This window comes from Prinia subflava, chromosome 15 (genome assembly GCF_021018805.1).
Source record: "Prinia subflava isolate CZ2003 ecotype Zambia chromosome 15, Cam_Psub_1.2, whole genome shotgun sequence".
Lineage (NCBI taxonomy): Eukaryota > Metazoa > Chordata > Aves > Passeriformes > Cisticolidae > Prinia > Prinia subflava.
In genome coordinates this window covers 4,060,712-4,080,417 of record NC_086261.1, presented here as the reverse complement: position 1 = coordinate 4,080,417, position 19,706 = coordinate 4,060,712, and the positions used below count along the sequence as shown (strand labels likewise).

The 19,706-nt window shown below is 41.7% G+C and overlaps 1 long non-coding RNA gene across 1 annotated transcript in view; it reads left to right on the top strand.

The window, feature by feature from the left end:
- The window catches only part of LOC134558705 (uncharacterized), a 300,450-nt gene that overhangs the window by 272,897 nt on the left and 7,847 nt on the right, over nt 1-19,706 (top strand). The window contains exons 4-8 of the long non-coding RNA XR_010082396.1: nt 8,251-8,364; nt 9,497-9,584; nt 13,034-14,467; nt 15,207-15,352; nt 17,814-17,971. This is a non-coding gene — a long non-coding RNA (uncharacterized LOC134558705). The remainder of the gene's footprint in view (nt 1-8,250; nt 8,365-9,496; nt 9,585-13,033; nt 14,468-15,206; nt 15,353-17,813; nt 17,972-19,706) is intronic.

The following is a 19,706-nucleotide window of genomic DNA, read 5'->3' as shown; positions in this document are numbered from 1 at the left end:
CTTTCACTGCATGCAAATATTTAAGCTCATGCTTAAGCTTGTTCTGATATCCCACTGCTGAACCTGCAGAGGCCATTAGTGATTCAGAACAGGATATTATCCACTGACAAATAATCATTGTCTGTTCAGAAACTTCTCCTTTTACAGTACAGCTGGTGTCTATCAGCTGTGCTAGAGTGCTGCAGGGAGATTTGTACAGTTTAGAGGGGTTTTTAGGAGGAAGTGTAGAGTAAATATCAGCAATCACCATTGAGTAAAATCAGCAACAAGCCAAGACTTTCTTTGCTCCTGTGTAGGAAAGGATGACTCAGTTTCCCTATTCTTTATTACTTAAGTTACCCTTGCACAGAATTGTTCATGAATCTTTCCATTTAAACCCTACACTATGTTCTAAAAGCTTACCTAGATAGCTATTTTCATTTTTCGTATCACTAAACATACACACACATATTCTAGAAAAGCAAATGGATTCATTAAAGGAAGTGTTAAATGAGATGTTTATCATTTTTGTACAGATGAAATCAGCCTGGCTTATGCCACGAGGAAGTCACATCACACAGACTTCTTGATGTGTCTGTAAGGGACACACAAATAAAGAGATTCGTTTCTTCACAAACCCAGTGAACTTCAAATTTTACAAGGTTGTATGAAGTCAAAGTCACCAGGGATTTTGGGAGCTAAGATCACACGGAAGATGTTTTATTATATGATGGCAAAACTGGGAAAAGCTGAACTTCCAACCTTTTTTGTGAAAGCATATGAATACAAAAATCAAGCTGATACACAATGGCAACTAATCATCAAGAAAGACAATTGTTAGTGTCTTGTGAAAGCAATCACCAACAGATAAGAAACAATTGGAAAATATTACTGGTTTTCTGCATCTACTGCATTTAAGTCTGGAAGGCAGTTTTATTCAGTGAGATTTATGAGACAATCAGAGATGTTAAACAAGAAGGAAATCAGGTCTTCACCTCTCTTGGTTTTTAGGAAGAAAGGAAAGAGTCTGTTGGTTAACACTGGGGGACCTTTTCTGCATAGCACAAGAAATAAAGATTTAAGTAATGGTGCCATCAATGACAAGCAGCAGGAGAAGCCAGGACCAGGGGATAAAAATGAATTTGTGGCCTCTTGGAACTTTCTTCCCTCCAAGATGCCTTGCCAAAATAGTTCCATTTACATCTGAGTATCTTGCCAAAGCCAAGATATTATCAAGGCCTTTCTGAAAGTAAATTTTATGCATACTGTGGGTAAATCCACAATGAAGATAATGCTGAGGGATGGGCATTAGTGATGGAAAAGGTCTTCTGAGCCCTGCAAAAGTGGAAGATTTTCCTTTCCTCATCACTTGCTTGAGCCATGCCATCAGACAGATCTAACTGGTTTGTTTTCCTGATTTTGACTAGAGTTTTAAATATCCTGCACCAGTCTCCTTGCTAATACTGCAGCAGATTGTTTTTTATTTCCCATTTCCCCACAGTGCCTGGCAGCCTCTCCCCTGCACTCTCTCCTAGTTAAGGAGATGGGAGTTCTGGACTGCTTATCAGATAAATTGTTGTAGATTCATCCTCCATCTCTGTCCTGAAGAAGCAGTCTCACACCTGATGTGAATCTTAAAACCATATTCCATATCATAGAATTCCTTGTGAAAGCTCTCCCTACATCATTATATGTTAGAGTGACAATATTGATCCTCCAGTGGCATTTGCACACCTACAGCATCATTTCCAAAATCCTCAGAAGTTGGGTTTTTAAATGTGGAATCTGCAAGGTTTAATGAAGCTTTTAATGGACTGCATTAAACACCACCCCCAGACCCGTCCTATTTTATCTAAAAATGGATATATAATCCTTGTTGGAAGAAACACCCTTTTTGTTTTGGCAACAGGTGGGCTTCCCTAGAGGGGTTTCCCACTACCTCTGATTTCTATCACTTTGAAATAGAAGCACTGCATCCAGAAGTGTAGATTTTTTTTTCTAATAAACATAAAATAAGCTAAACCCATCCAAAATCTTAATCAGTTTGGTACCCAGGCACAGTTAGTGCACAGCCCAGCACTCTGGCAGACATTTAAAGATGGAGAAGTGTATGTAGACTTGTCTTAGTCACGTAGAACCAGGAGTCAAATTACAGTAAGGAGACTATAAATGAAGTTTATTTTCATTCTTTTTCCTTTTCTCAGTTTATGCCACAAATGTACCACTTCTGACAGAATGTTGGTTATTAGTTTGCCTTTTTTTTCTCCTTGTCAGTTAAATTTAATAGAAAAAACCCACTTATTATGTAAAGGGAGCCTTGCTATAATTGTCACAAACAAGTTAGCATAACAATGAAGAGCAACAACTTTCTGAAGTCAAAGAAAGCACTGATTTATGACTGTCTCTGAGGTGTGATTGATATAGAATGTTTTGAAGGAATATTTTCAACATTTCTTCTTCGTTTTGCAGCTGCTCCCTCAAATCATCCTAGCTGAAGCATGTTTGCAAAGGAAAGTTGCTTTGGAAGAGGGAACTTTTCCACAAATTCATTTTCTTTTCTTTAAAGAAGGAAAAAAAAAAATCCCAACCGAGCCTACAAAAGCCATTATTTAAACAGCCTCCTTTTTAAAATGTTTCTGGCAGATGTTTATGTAGTGAATGTGCTGGAGCTCCTTCAGTAAGACACAGAAGTGACATTTCTTGAGGGTTTTAGCTGGAGAATTTGTCTTTCACATCATGTCTTTAAACATCTGCAAAAGGCAACGGAATCTTTATTATCCTAACTTGAGGAGAGGCGCAATGCACAGTCCTGGGTCCTTAAAAGATGGTGTTTAATGGGAATGACAGATGAGAAATATCCAGCTCTAATGTTTTCCTTCAGTAGAAATTCACCTCTTGACCTTGTGACTCCAGAGTATGGCTGCTGCCTCCCAAAAAAGAACATTTCCTTCCATTCAGATGTGCTTTCTATGGTTTTGTTGTTTTGTTTTTCCATATTGCTCAGTTACCTGCTTTAGGGGAAGGTATCAACATCAGGATTCAAGCAAAAAGAAGATCATAAATATTGCAAGAGCACTTGTGCTAGGTCTGCTTTATGGCACTTGTGCTTCCAACCCTCTTTTAATTTCCTCAGTTGGATATTTTTCTTCTTCCTCACAAAAATCAAAGCTGCCTTTTCTTTTAAATGGATTTTGAAGGAGTGGTATAATTCAGCTTTCCTGTCCTTTGGTTTGAGTTTTGTTTATTTGCTGCTGTGCAGAAAATACAGACCGGGGCCATAGCTCAGGGCTTCCCAGGTTGGCCCTTCTACCTTACAAAATAACCTTTTTAAGAAGAATCCAATGTATCTTTTGGTTTTTTGCTTCGTTTCAGATTCAGGTTGGAGGGTGGCAAGGTTTGATTGTGTGGGTTTTGTATTTGGCTTCTATTGTATTTCAGTTGTCAAAGCTTTTTTCCCTCCTCCTTCTTTTTCTCTCTCTCTTTTTTTTTTTTTTTTTTTTTTTTTTTTTTTTTTTTTTTTTTTTTCCTCCCTGAAGGGTTTTCTCTGGGAAAAGTTTTCTGGGCTTCCATCCAGCCAGTGTCACAATTCACAGCTGTACTGTTTGATTCAAGTGCTTCAAGCTGCCAGTGAGGTAGAGCCAAATGAGATTAAGGGGTTTTTTATTAAAGCAAGCACCCGCGTGTGCTGCTGTGGCCGGGGCTCCAAGAGGAACCCCAATTCCTGCAGACCTGGAGTTCTCAGGCATAAAATATTTATGCCAGGCTGAAACCTGACCTAGATGTACTCATCTGGGAGGAGCTCTGGAAAGGAATTGTTTGGCTTTTATTAAGTTACAGCTTCGAGAAAGGAAAATGTACTGATTTTTGGATAAGCAGCTAAAAAAAAATAAAATAAAAATAGAGGTTTAGTTATGTATGTTAAAAACAGCAGCAGGCATAAACTAAACAGATCTTTTAAATTATGGATTTTAAGGGAAGGCAGCAAGAGATTTATCTGTTAGCTCCCTTCTCTGGCACATGATAGATTTGAACCCTCCCTGCTGGTCAAACTCAGACACTTCCAGCACTGCCCGCCCCGTTCTGCCCACCCCACCCCAAATGTCACCTCTGGGGCACAGCCACAATGCCCAGACATTTATTTTACTTTTTCTGTTGGGATAAACCATGCAGAATTAGTGATGAGAAACTAAATACCACTGTTACTTCTATTTCAGGTGTGAGCCAAAATCTGAACCCACACTTTCAGAGGGAAATGCATTTTTAAGCTCCCAATCCTTTTGAAAAGCACCAAAATTAAACCAGTTCTTTTTATACTGATTCTTATCTTTTGTGTCAACATTTCTGAAGGATAAATGAATTGATATTTTAAACATAGGCCTACATGTGTCAATGGAAAACATGATGTGCTGTAGTAGAGCTGATCAAAAATGTCTAAAAATAAAGAAGAAATTAGAAGCTTTACAGAAAAAAAGAAACAACACTGCTCTAATCTTATTTTTCCCATAACTTTGAGCCTGCTTACATAAAGTGGATCAGAAGGTTTTGAAGGTCACTGACATTGCAAACTTTAGAATTCTCAGACAGAAGTAGCTTTTTGAAATACTAAATCACCTTTCTTTTTTCTGTCCATTTTGCCCCACTGAGCATCTCGTATAATCCTAGAATAATGTGAAGCCATTCCCCCTTGTCCTGTCCTTCCATCCTTTGTCCCAAGCTCCTCTCCAGCTCTCCTGGAGCTCTAAGATGCCTCTGGAGCCTTCTCCTGTCCAGGTGAGCCCCCCCAGTCCTCCCAGGCTGGCTCCAGAGCAGAGGGGCTCCAGCCCCGGGAGCAGCTCCGTGTTCTCCTCTGGGCTCACTGCAGCAGATTCAAGTCCTTTTCCTCATAGTGCTCCCCATCCAGCCTCTTCCCAGCCCATATTTGTGCCTGGGATTATCCTGACCCACCTGCAGGGATATCCACATCCCCATCTCTCACATAATCTCAGCCTGAAGTGCTGAGAGACTGCTGAAGTCTACAAGACTCTGAAATCAAAGGCAGCAGCATTAATATTCTGTGCAAATGTGAAGAAGCCATGAAAGCTTTGTTTGTTGCTAAAGAAACCAACTAAATCAAACAAGTTGAAGGAAACAAAGACTTGTATAATTGTTTTAATTAAAACTGCCACTTACTCCAGAAAAAAAGAAATGCAGCACAGTCGTGCTCTCCAAACATTTCTTGCTTAGGCTTGCATGCTCAAAATCAATGTATAGTAAGTGAAATAAAACATTGCCAGCCATTTTCCAGTCCTGTTCAACACAAAAGCTCCAAAACAAATTGCAAGAAACCCATGCAAAACTTTGTGATGTTTACTTCAGATTTTATCCAAGAGGAATTTGTGGAACTTGCCATTCAACTGCGAAAGCATGTTATCTCACATGAAATGCAACGCTCCCTAAATCTTCAAAGAGCACCATGGCATGTAGCCATGAAACTCACTGTGACTTCAGACATCCATAATCAGCATTAATGCCAGATCTGGCTGGCCTGTGTGGTTATTTTAAGTCTCCATGGGCACAAACACTTTCTTGGGTCTGGGCCCTCCATACATTCAGCCTCTGGTAAAAGCCATGGGGCTGCTTTGCCTTTCACAAGCTGCTTCTCCCCTTCACCTTCCCACCCCACAAGGTTATTTTGGCATCTCAAAATAAGTCACATACAGAAGGGATCCTGGTAGTTTCTCAGCTTCTGGAGCCAAGCCTCTGTTTTTTAATGCAAAGTATGAAATATATAAATACATCTTCATTTTAATTGAAGGAGAATGTCTGACCTTTCTACAAAATAGTGTCGCTTGAGGTTCCTGTATTTCTTGTGACCTTTACAATGCTCATTAGGCTTTTAAGCATGCAAGTTCAGCTTAAATTTGAAATATTTTGCCTTCCTCAAGTACAGACTTGCTTCCACTGCAGAATTTGGTCCCACATTTCACTGTTAGTATATGAATGCAGCAGGTTGTCGCTGTGTGGCTAAGAGGCAGTTACAAAATCTGAACCACACTTGCCTTCCCCTCTCACATAATCTGTTCAGATACTGCAGTTTGGCTTGACCCTGTATTTTATCTCCTTTTCTCAGCACTCTGGGAGCTCTTTATCTTCACCAATATTTGCATTTATGTACAGGAATGTTGGGAACCATTTTTTGTATATATCAATTTGTTATGTCATTTGAAAGATCTTATTTTTTTCCATGCTTCCTAAGCATTAGCATTTTTAAACTTTAGAGAAGAAGGGGTAACTATTAGAAACATCCTACAGGAAGCCATAATTTATCATCTAAATACTTGAAAATTTCTTCTAAGCATGTTACATAGAGCTTTCTGGAGACTCCAAAGATCATAGTAACAGCTTTTATTTGTCTTTTCTTTCTTTTTTTTTTTTATCCAGTGGCTGGATGACTGAAACCATTTCAAGTGTGTTTTTACTAGAACCTGATCACCACCTGTTTGAGTGAGGAAACTGAGGACTGTTTGAAAGTAATGCCTTTGGCAACACATACACCTTGCTCAGTCTCCCTCACATCTTCATTTTATCATATAAAAGGCTTTTCCAAGTGTTGCCTGAGAACAGTGAAAACCTCATTAGGAGCTGAAGACTGCTGGGGATTTCAATGTTGATAATGAAAATCTTATTTATGGAATTGCTGAATACGCATATAAAGTCTAAAATGCAACAGCCTACTAGTGGAAATAATAGTCCAAGGGAAAAAGAGTAATGTAATCACATCATTCCTGTTTTATAATGGCCATTTCCTTGCATAGTCATGTTGAAAGAGAGTCAGAGAACTGTAAGGTGCAGTTGTTTCTGACATCTTCCAGGCTGGTTTCAGGACTCACATAAGTTTCCTGTCCAGTTCATATTTTGGTAGTATGCAAGAGGTGTGATCTGTCAGAGACTGCTGAAGATCTGGAAGCATTCTTCTGCCTTTAGGCTCAGGTAAGAAAAGATGTGAGCCCCCATCAGAGAAGGAAGAGAAAAAAGAAGTATGGATCAGGAAACTCCCATCGTTTCCTAAACCTGGGCTAGAGCCTCTCATGGCTTGTGCTGTAAATGCATAGTAATGAAATGAATGGTAAATACAGCTTTTCTGTGACTAAACCCATCAGAGGCATGCAAAGCCAGGACATGTTTTCCAGGGAAATGTGTGTCATAAGGGAATAATGGCTACACAGTTTCCTAACTCTAGTTCATTTCAGTGCATTTATTCCACTGAAATCAGTAATCACGTCAGAACAGAGCTAGCAAAATATGATGAGAAATAAAGGCCTTTAATACAAGCCTCTCTGGCTGGCTGTCCTTTTAAATGGCTCCTCCCAACACAGTGTCTGAGTGCAGAGTTCTTCACCCTTGTTTGATTTAAAGCTTAGAATGGATGCTGTGGAGACCTCTCGTCCAGCGTAAACCTCCCGAGATGAATCAGCTGCTCAGACTGTCCTCACAGAAATGATAATGGGGTCCTGTGTTCACAGCTGAGCTGTTTAAACTGCCTGGTCTGGCCCACGGCTTCCTTGGACATTAATAGGCCGATGAACCCGGCCTGCCACAGGTCAGGCTTTCAAAAGCCGGATCAGGTGAGCGCGAGCCGCCGGCGCTCCCCGGCGCCTTCCCGGCCTCATTCCAGGTGGATCCTCGGATGGATGCTGTGGGTTTGATCTCTGTAGGAGAGTTGGGACAGCAGAGAGGTCTCTGGAGTCTGGGCAGCTCTTGAAACGTGTGGTTTATTGCACAGGGTGGTGAGTACAGGAGCTCTGCTTAGAGCTGCCAGCCATGGCTAGGAGCGTGCCCGAGAGAGAGAGCAAGAGGCCCAAGTTCCTGTTACAATACATGATATCTCTTTCTGTCCTGAATATGCTAATTTACAATCATCCAACCAGCACAGGAGAGAAATCCTATAGAATTTACATACAGCCTGTAAGAATTACTACATTACTGTATCGTGTTAAATTTTAAACCCTAAAAGCTGGTTTCTAGACCCCTTTTCTCTTCCCTGCCACATTGGCAGGTCCCCCCAAGCTTTGGACCTTTGGCATCCCTTTATTTGGCAAAGGTATTGTTCAATCAAGGGGGATTCTCCTTCAGCTGGCCAAACCACTGTTTTCTGGTTTTTCAGTAACAGCTTGGCATCTTACATCCCAAAGCTCACCTTCATTTCTACTTCACTTATAGGTTTCATAGTCTCGAAATCTTTTGCCCAGCAATCACATTTATAAGGCTTTCCTGTTTCATCTTTCCCAACAGATCTCCCCTCCACCAGGAGGTCCAGGGGTTGCTCACACGTTACCAGCACGAGCTCCTGCTGGCCCCTCTTGAGGGAGGAGGATTGAAAACTTCTTGTGAGGCAGCTTTTGATCGGTGAGTGCAGGCTCAGATGAGTTGGAAGGATTTCTCTGGGCTACAGCAATTTTGCTGGAATTGCTGAGAAGCAGCATTATCAGGCAAGGACACTTTTCTTCAGTAAGGATAGAATGCTTCAGCTGACTTTTGTTTGACTACATTGTGAATTCTAACGTGCTATTGTGCACACCTTGAAGCCATTAAGGCAAAATGAGGAATTCAAGCAGGATCAAGATGAAATGTTTTCTACTGTCCCAAACAAAGCATAATTCAATTAAAGTACCTTTGATGATCTCTATACTGCAGCAATTTCATTTTTGAGATGTATTTCATCATTTAGATTAATACTCCTGCTTGAAAGAAAAGCAGATTTCGGCATGCTGATGTTTCCTGCTGACCCAGCAGCCCGTGAGAGGGATTGGAAAATTCAGGCTAAGAGCATCTCTTTTCCCTTTCCCCAAGCCCTCTCTTTGATGCAGGACCATGGCAGGGGGGAGAGGAGGGAGAAAGATAAGAATTGGGTTTATCATCTATAAATAGAGACAGCCCTTCACAGTCACTTTCTTGAGAAGTCTTAGAGCACCAGGGGAAAGAAGAACAAAATAAATCTGAGAGATGCTGAGAAAGTTCTGTACATTTCAGGAATGTTCAGAAGCAAAGTTAACTCTGGCAGCCCAAGTTCAGAGGCTTGTTCTTTAAAAAGACACCATCAATTAGTTTCTCAAGTTTAATTCTGTCCTGTATCTACCAGCTGGAAACTTTGTTGAGCAATAAGCATAAATGGATTGTAGAACATAAATCATTGCCCCTGACATCCAGGGAAAGCATCACTCCTTATTTTGTACTGACATGGATGTAGTTACTGCAGATGGCTTGTGCACAATCTTGGGCAGAATCAGCAGCTTGGTTCAGGCCTGGATTTTTAGATTATGGGAGTTACAAGCTGAAAGAAATTGTTAGGACGTTTACCAAAGGAAGGTTGTCATCACACTTTGACCTAAAATGGAATAAAACTGTCCACTGCTAAGGGACCTAATAGCAAACCTGTCAACATTACTCAAAAATATTTTTAAAGATTGCTTTATGTGGGCTTTGCTATGTTGGATTTCTTCCTGCTTGTATTTTTGTTTGCTTTTTTTTCCCCCCATAGGTGAAGAAGATGTGGAAAATAGAGCATACATGGAAATCTGTGAATCCTGAGAATGCTGGCATCTGCATAAAGGATCAATTTTTGGGAGGTAGGCAAATAGGCCATTGCTGGTGTTGATTAAAATCAGTCTTATGTTAAAAAAAAAAAAAAATTAACAAAAAGCCTGTCCTCTAAACAAACAAGCAAGTGACACCCAAGCCAGGAAGCTCAAAATCAACAAAATAAACCTTATTCCACAAGCTGGATTTGGTTATTAATTGACTGATTTCCTACCAATAAGAGCACACTTTCAGGCTGGTGGGCCCGATGAGAGGTCCTTGAAAGCCCAAACTGGACAAGCATGTGAAATATTTAAGGCCACATTTTTATATTTATTAAAAACAGCCTAAATAATTAAACCAGTTGATTCACTAGTGGCTTTCAGGCTCATGCCCAGAGTGAAAGGTCATGACCTGACATACCAGGGCCCCACTTGGTACTGATGATTGACAGGAAAAGGAAATAAGTTGATATCTTTCACGTGGGAATCACAGCTTGTAGCAACTATGAGCAAGTGGGCTATTTGGACTTTGTGGGAAAACTTAATTGTGTTATTATTCAAAATCTTCGTTCCCAAAGGTTGGTTCAATGGTGATTTATTTACTTATGTGATAAAACAGCTGTGTACTGTAATAAAATACAGGTCACTTGCTGATGTTTAATGCACAAAACTGAAGATATGTTTGGTTTCTTTTACTTTGAACTTACAATCAAGCTAGGCAGTAGGGATGACTTAGAATTATTAGGAATTTTCTGTTAGGGTATTGGAAATATTCAATGTTCTCATCTTAGTATATATTTTTCAGTGCTTGGTTATGGAGAAGGAGGAAGGCACCATACACTGAAATATGAGTGCCTCTCCACCATATGCTTTCATTATTTCTTTATAATGATAAAAAGGGGCTGCATTCAGTGCCAGACAATGTCATGGCCCCAGAGATTTCAGTGGCCTGCAGAAAAAAGGAGAAAAAAGCATTTATGATATGAATGAGGATTTGAAATAGCTTTTTAAAAAAAGGCCTAAGATCCACTTTCACCCTAAATTCTGAAATCACTTGAAAGATGTCTAGATGCGGGTTTGAAGAATAGCAACTTTCCACCAGGCTCTGTTTTATATGCAGGATCGCTGCCATCTTCGCCAGGCTTTGTTAGGAGGTCAGATAATTGTACCAAGCAATAGGTCACAGTCTAACTTCACATATTGTGTGATTTGTCCTAGCAGTGAACCCTGTCATCTTGATCCAGAGGACGTATTCTTCGCCCCAGTCATTTACAAGTTAGCCAAGTGATGCACTTTTGTTTACCACTCTGAGGAGTTCAGTGGGTTTGGTATCAGCTGCCCTGTCTTTGTGCCTTTCTGCTCATTCCCCAAAGTGTGGGCATGACATGGACTGGGCCAGGGTGCAGCTCTGTGCCACACTCCTGGGATTTTGTGTCCTTTTCCAGGAATGCCACCCTCTGCCAGTTCCTGCAGCGCAGTGTCTGGGCTGCTGGATGATAACAATCCCATAAAATCAAAAGTAGTTTTACCCTGGAGCAGGCCGTGGTGGGGAAGGTTTGCACGTTTCAGCTCAGTGTGACAGCACATTTTGGGTGATAAAGCAGGCAGTGCTGGCATTTCCCTAGGACTATCTCCACTTCTTTCCTCATATCTTATTCTCGATTCAGAGCAAAGCAGCTCTGCTTGGGAAGCTTTGGAAACTCTGCCACTTGTACCACAATCACCAGGAGAATTTTAAGCCTTAAAATAATCTGATTCTAAGACCAGTGAATAAGCCCAGTTACACAGTAAATCAAGATAAAAGTTGCTTCACAGAGTAAGAGCTGGTGGCATTTCTTTTGCATTGTTTTGATGTTATTCCTTCATCTTTAACATCTGGCAATAGTGCATGATATTTTACCAACAGCACAGACATCAGATCCTGCCACAGGAGTGCAGGTCTGTGATAAGTAAATCATAATCACTGGCTGAGAAAGGAAATCAAGAAAAATGGGTCCAGGGGCAAAAATGTGCTCAAAATTGAAAACCTTTCTGCAGCAATGGCAACCTACTTCCTCTGAAGATTTGAGCAGAAGGGGGAGGTACTCAGCTGTCTCAGTACTTCATGTACATCCTTGTCCTGAAAGGAAAGGGCTATTACTAACCCAAATCCAGCCAATTTCTAGAATTTATTCACTTACAAAATGGAGATACAACAAACTGGAGAGCAGCTATCACCAGAGCTGTCGATGAAGTACCAGCTGCAGATATATGGAAACTTGTCCCCTGTGTCAGAGGCCACAGTGTGACCTTGCTTGGCCCTTGAAAGTGTTTAAAAATCATGATGACACTGGGTTCTGACTGACTTTGTCTAGATTCAGCCTGAACATCAAGAGGAAAAAGGCTCTGAGCCCCGTGCCAATCCTCTGATCTTTCCATTCCTCTCCTCCTCCCCACCTCCAGGCTCTGTGTCTCAGCAGCTCCCTGAAGTGAGCACCATGACATGAATCTGGAAGTGAAGAAGCCCACAACTCTTCAGAAAAGAGCAGTTATTCTTAGCTTTGTTTTGCTGATGTTTTTCTTTCTCTTCCCCCCTTTCTTTTTTTTAAAGAAAACAGAAAGCCTGCCAAAATTTGGGCTCTTTGATGTGCTTTGGAAAGAAAAACAATGCTATCTATCCAAGTCCTCTGAAAGGAACAAAAATATGTCATTTTAAGACATGAATTACTTGAGAAGAACAATCAATACATTTCACAATTAAAGATGGTCAAAAGTTTTTTTAATATTTTTCTGGAAATAGTTTATTAAAAAAATTTCTGAGATATTTGCCTGTTTCAGTTAAACTTTCTTTGGGAAGATTTCGTGAATTATAAGGTAGGTGAAAGGCAGGAGGGGGAAGAAAGAGGAAGACACTGATATTTGCTGTAGAATGTTCAATAATCTAACAATATCCAGGCGGGATATGCTAGATCCCATCCAAGTTTCCCTTCTGTCAGTTTGGATTGAGTATGTGAACCTGCTTCATCCATTTTATTCCTTCTAGTTTGGGATGAGGAAATCAGTTAGGTCATAAAAGCAGTATCTGTTCTCTAATGGTTGTTTGTTGATTTAGCTCTCAGTGGACACGTTGCTTTATGAAACTTTTCAGCTGTAAACGAGACACTGACTTCATTGTCTCATACTTAGGAGATTTGCTTTAGATGGAAGCATCCCAGGTTGGAATCTTTGGCCAGTAAATGTAGGGAAGCTTTTGAAGCTGCAGCCTTGGAAGTCATAACCTAATAACCTAAAGTTTGTGTTTGCCCTCTGGCTTTAAGTTTTCTCCTCCATCACCCCAACAAATCTTGAAAGAGCTGATTTATGCAATGAGAGTTTTTGACATTTTTATTAAGTCCAGGCACTTAATAAAGACATTCTTTCTTCAAGGTGATTAAACTGAGGTAAAGAAGCACTTGTGCTATTTCTCTCTTCTTATTTAAGTTTTTAACAGATTTCCTTTTTTCTCCTTCCTGTGACAGGGCCTGTTGCATCATTTCCACTGCAATGGCTGTATGAGAAATGCATCTGCTTCTACAACTGAGCTTTAAAGAGGTTTCTCTCTGTATCTACTATTTCTTGTCCAATGTTTTCATAAAAAAGGAAAGAAAAAAAAGTAGAAATTAGCCATAGACTGCAGATGACAGGGACTGTTGCTTGAGGTTGGTATGAAGGTGTTTGTTCTCTGATTGCCTATGCTGCACTTGCTCCATGGACTGGGCTGGTTTGCTTGGAGTGATGAGGGAAACCTCAAATGGTTTGGAAGTGAGCTTAAAGATCATCTCATTCCAAACTTTCAGAGGAAACATGTTGTGTATTTCTTGAAGGTTCCTTAGTTTGACTGAATATCCAAAAATTTGAGACTTCTACAGTATCTAATCACCCTGTGAAAGTCCAGGCCAGGATTTCAGACTTTGAGGATAGCAAGCAAACTCCTTAAATTAGGGGTTTCAATTAGAGAATATTAAATTCTCTTCTGTAAGAGGAGATGTTTTAGGAGAAATGGGAATAGCCAGGTGGGAGTAATTGGTTTTGGAAGAGTCAAATGTGGGAGCTCTGCCCAGCACTTTCTTTTATTATGGCTGTTTTCCTTCCACAGCTCAGGAAAACTCATATTCATGCACAGCCTTACACTTCACTGGGATTCCCTGACTTGGAGACTGTCAGCACTGCCTTATTACACAAGCTCTTTGTTTTATTCTGCACAATACATCTCGCCATACACAATTTGGCCTCTTAACCTGCCGTGAAATATTTCAAGGGCTCGTTGCTGGAGGACGCCGCCTCTCCTGGCCGCGATTTGCGCATTTCCCCGACAGCCTGTGCCGATCCGTGGCGGGTTGCAGCACAATGAACCCGTGCTGCAGAGCAGCACACTGAAAAAGATCTTTCAAATTATTGTTCCGGTGCAGAAGGTGCCCAATCACCTTCCACCTGCGGATTAGGCGTTGCTATAGGAACGCGCTGCGGCCTTTCAGCGCCGCGCCACCGCAGCGCCCGGATTACCCCTCTGACAAACACAATGGGGGCACAGAACCACGGGTTATTAGTGCTGCTGATGATGGGGTGGTGCAAACCTGGGGTGCCACGGAGAGGAGGAATAGAGCAGGAGCCTCAGAAAGCAGAGGACGGGAGGAGGAGAGGGAGCAGAGTGAGGTGGAGCTGAAGTCGTCGCTGTGGAAATGTTGTCTTTGATCTCATTTTCCCCTCTGAATGGATATTTTCATAATACGATGCCAAATGCAAGCAATGCTGTAACTGGTGGCAGAGCCACTGGTCGTGTCTTTATCTTAGCAGGGGGCTGCTCCTCCTCTCTTCCTTTTTCTCCCAGTGAGTACAGAAATCTGAACCTTTTCATTCCTGGAGGATTAACTCCGAGCAAGGTCAGAGCAACCAGTCACCAATATTCTTCATGGGTGAGTCAGGCTTCCTGCATCCCTGAGAAATAGCACCTGAGACATCCACCTACACACAGGACTTCAGCAGGGGATTTTGCAGAGTCAGAAACACGGAGTGAACAGCTGAGATCAGGCCTCGGTCTCCTTAGGTGGCCATAACAGACTCGGGAGTTTATGCTGCTGAGCACCCTCCTGCAGAGCGAGCTGCCTGTGTGTCTCACAGGGGAGAAATAACTGCTTGCAGCCCTGATTTGTAGATGGTCTAAAATCCCCAGAAATAGCTCTGCTACCACTTGTGCTTGGGCAGGGTGAAGCGGAGGAATAAAATATATACTTGTCCATTGCCTGTGTGCCTTGAGCAAAACAAGCTGTGTTTAGTCACAAGTTCACCAGATGGTACTCTGGGGGTTATTGCTGTTATATTACATTACTGCAATATATTAGACAAGGCACAGTGATTCATTCCCTCCCCTCAGTGCTTTTGGAGGCTGTTTCCCTCCCGATGGAGGCACAGCTGACCCTGCTGCTCACGACTCTTGGGACCCCTGTGGGCTCCTGTGGGTGCATGGCAGGAAGCACCAAATATCCCAGCACCAGGGGCAGCACCCAGCCTTGCAAAAGGCCTGGCTTGCTCTCAGCCCTGCACCCAGACAAGTGGCTCCACTTTCTGGTTTGATTTGGGACATCATTTTTTTTAGCTCTCGCTGCCTCCTCCCTCCTTCCCTGCTCCAACCCTGCTTGTTTTGCCTTCTCACAGGGGCCTCCCCGACCTTGCAATTGGACCCCTGTGACCCTCTAAGCAGAGAAATGGCCTTGCTCAACCCCTTGTTTGCAAAATGGACTGAAATACAGGGTTTGCACCATACTTACAGAGCCCAAGGACTATCCAAACACCACAGAGAGGTATTGTTTTCCTCCACTTCTGTTACTCTGTAGGCTGAAACCCTCAGCCCAGTGAATTATGTGCAGGCTGACACCTAAGAACCCGTCCTGGATTGGTGCCACATGTGCAGGCAGGGCATAGGTGCTGCTGTTGGTCAGCTGGACAGCCCCTGGGACCATCTGCCACCCCTCTCTGGCCTCCCTGTCTCCCCCATTATGTCCACTGACCAGCTGCTTTTCCTCTTTGCCCTTGACAAAGCTCCCAAGCCACAGCCACCCCTTGCTGTGAGAAGAGACAAAGAAATGCCACAGCCACTCACTCTCCCGGTGGCCTTGAGCTTCTGGTGGTGCCAGGACACTGACTTCAGCACCCCCAGTGCTCTCCCCCCAGTCACAAGCTCAGGATCAAAATTCACTTCAGTTTTGCCTGAGGCATCTGAAAGAGCGATGGAACAGGTTGGTCTGAGCGTGCTTGGATCAGAATTTCACCACAGGTGTTGCTGTAATTTCAGGCAGCTCCAAAACTGCAAATTGGGCCCTCTGTCCCTTAGACTATGCTTTTCATTTTATGATCCTCAGGAGGAAAATGAATTTCCTGGGCTGAGCTCCTGCCTGCAAATTTAGAGGGACAGAACACACGCTGCCTCTTCAGTTTTTAAGTGTCTTTAAATGGGGACATAGAATGGAGATTGAGAGAGACACCTAAGCAGGGAAGTATGGAAACCTGTCTCCAATAAAATGATGGGAAAACTTTCCATCACCATCGTCATAGGTGTGCATGGCCTTAGCAGAGCTCAGGAGTGCTATGGGAGCAGCACTGCAACGCTCCTGTTATGCCTTTATTTTTTTATCAACAATGTTCTCCTCCACTTTGACGTCAGCTCCAAGATTGCTCGCTGTGATGTGCTGCACCTTTCATATTTTCTTTCCAGTCATAATATTGCTTCAGTGGTAACCTCAGCACTTTGAGGAATAATTGTCCCTGACAAGGGGGTGAATCACTGGCAGAGAGTTGATAAGCATTACATACAGATGACAGAAGTCAGGACATATCGGATTACTGCTGTGAATATAACAAAAGAGAGCCTAAACACTTTGGCAGCTCAAAGACAAGCCATTTCATAACTCTCTAGTGGGGCTATTATCTTCCATTTACTGCCACTGATAACCAGGTTGCAACTGTCTCCCTAGGATCTAGTTACAATTCACTTAACACTTAGAGGGCCAGACATATTGGAGGACACTCAGATGAGGATAATTTCTTAAAGATCATTTATTTTTAAATTTTTATCTTCCTTGCTTCCCCTCTTTATAGTGCGATAAGAACCTAAATCAGGCAGCTTTGAACTTCTTTGGGGAAAGGAGAGTTCATGGTCATCTTCCCTTTAATCTTTCACTCCTGAGTTTCTTTTGAAGCCAGTTGTTCATATCCAGCTGAATAAGTGACAAGCAGGTTTCCACCTCTGTAACTCCTGTAATGCATGCACAGAGCCCTAAAAGCTTGTTCTGGTACTGACTCCATTAGGTTTGCACGTGGGTGTTATGTTTGTATTTTTGCATCCAGGAAGGGGCACCTGAGCTTCCAAATCAGGGGGTGTTGGTGTGTATCAGTAACAGATAATTCACAGCAGTGCCAATTACAATCCACACTGGTGGAGTCTGGATACAGATGATATTTATATGCACTGTGTGAGATTTTGTTTCTACACCTCACTGCCTAAGAGGAGTTTAACACTTCATCCTCCTAGATAGAAAAGTTCTCTCTTTTAGACTAAAGAAAAAAAGAATTAATTGGCTGTGGCAGAAATCTGGTAAATCAGCAGCCAACTCTCCTTACTAGCCAGCACACCACTGAGAAATATTTATTAATCTTAGGGATTAAACCCTTCTGTGTGAAGGGAAACTGTATTCTGCAAAACTTTCCTCCTGTATCAGCAAATGTAAGCTTTCAGCATCTGAGGTGTTTTCAGATGCAGGACAAAAGTTGATTCGCCCTTTCTCAGGCTGAAGACTGGAGCTTTCTTTTGTAAGTTTGGCCACATAAATCCATTCCAGTCCACCAGAGCCCCCTTCCCAGCCAGGGGGGCAGGAGTATCTGCCAAAGGTGGATCAGGGTGATGGGAGGACAAAAGCTCAGTGCTATTGGCAGCTCAGAGGTTGTGCATTCATAAATGTACCCCTTATCCCGTGCAAAAGTGTTGTCCTTGTATTCCCATCACTGGAATCTCTCTGCAAAGAAGCCTCTCTACAGGTGCTGAACAGGTGATCCAGAAACCAAAACATCCTTCTGTTACCTACCACTTTAACCCACAGTGCAAACTTTACATCTTAGCTGGTCAAAAATAGGTCCTTACTGCTTAATGTAAACTACCACAAATCTGTTTTGGAGAGAGATTGTAGCAAGGTTTCTTAAACTACAAAAAATAAGCAGTGCTTAATTGCCTTTTCCTTCTGATTTGCATCCCTGCTTGATTTTTCACAGCACAAGTCCTCTTCTGCTACAAGGAACCTGTAAAGAACAACAGCAATTAAGGAGGGAGGAACAAAGTTCAGTCGTTGTCGAAACAGAAATTCCAAGTGGTTTTCTCCTCAGGACTTCTGGATCTCAGCACTGACTTTCCAGCAGCCAGGGAAAGCCAGGTGAGTCCCTCTCTGCCCTGCTTTATCCATCTGTGAGATAAGCATGGTCAGTCTTACCTGCCCCACCCCTTTGTCACATGGTGCACCCGAGTGATATCTGTAAATTGCTGCAAGATTTTGAGATCAAGGGAATGCTGGAAGTGCCAAGTGTTGTTGTTGTTATTGTATTAACAATGTTGGCTGTTTTCACTGTTCATATGGTAGCCTGGCTGGAATTGGGCAGGAAGCCCAATAATACCAACAACCAACAAGAAACTAAAATAAAATGTTTTACTTAATGAGAGCCTCTGTTTAATCAGAAGCCTGTGTAATTATGTCACAGAGGGCTAAGGATCTAATGTTTTCCTAATACATTTGCTTTTAAAGGGACGATTAACCCAGCATATTTCAAGATGATAAGCTGCTTCTTTGTTCAGTTCCAGTTATTCTTTTTTTTTTCTGCATTCCCTGGTGAGTCCAGAGAGAACCTGAGAGTCAGAGGATTTCTCTTAATTGCACAATAACTATCTTGTATGTCTGATGCTGGAGTATTTTCTAAAGACACAGGTTATTAGTCCTGGGTTGGATGGGTTTGCAAGAGAATTCAGATGCTGAATTTATTCTGCTTTGGCTCCTCTGAGGCATGGCATACATTACAGAAAGCCCTCAGTATTCCTGCCTAAAACAGTCAATATTCTTAGCAAGCAATCTGATCAGGAAGAAGGAATAAAATTATACCTTACCTTGAAACAAATAAATCTTGGTTTAAGTATTAAAGATTGTGTTTGACTACTTCTGAATGTTCTATTTCTGCACACATTTTGCAAGATCTGTGCACATCTGTCCAGTCAGTTCTTCTCATATGTTTTGAAGGAAATAATAGGCAAAAAAAGGCAAAATATAGGCAAAATAGGCAAAAAATATCTTTATCTCCTAAAGACCACTGTCTATTAAACATCAGTACATACTGAGATTCCAGGAAACATATTTAGGCTGCATGAGGTGGAGGAAATGTCTCTGTCATATACATGAGGTTCTCTGATTCACCTCTCTGTTCATAGGTTGGATAAAATACGTTGTGTCCACACCTTAAAGATGTTTGATCAGTTCTCTTCTTAAAGATCTGACTGAAAAAGATCTCATGGGCCCTCTAGGGAATTTATCCCAACATTTTGCCCAGAATGACATTTGCTAATATCTAATCAGGCTCTTCCAGGACAAGTTCTGGTTTGCCACTGGATAGAAGACACCCCATTGGCTTCTTCCTTTTTTTTAAGTAGCCACAAGCACAAACCTTGTGTTTATGGTGTGGTGACATTTACTGGGTCTTTTTCAAACTTTTTTACAGTGTGTTTTGGGTTTGTGTTTAGATGTGAAAATGGTGAGGATGGGATACCTTTTTCATGCAGAATGGTGGTCCTACATATTCCTTGATTGCTGCAAATTGCTTTTAAAAGGAAAATAAAATGGAAGCAAAAGAGATGTACTTCCTTTTGTGTCAGCTATTGGCCACAGAGGAATTTGGTAGGAAGGAAAGAGTTAATAATATTATTATCAGGTCAGCAACTTTGAAAGGCTCTTCCACTTTGAAAACCATTTTCTTAATTATTTTAAGTTAACACTTAAATGCATAGAAAAAAAAAATCACGTGTAATCTGAAACCCCAGACTTGGGAACAGGACTGGATTGAGATAACATTAAAGATTTTATTGCTGTTACATTATAAATTATTTCTATTATGATGGCCCTATGGGTA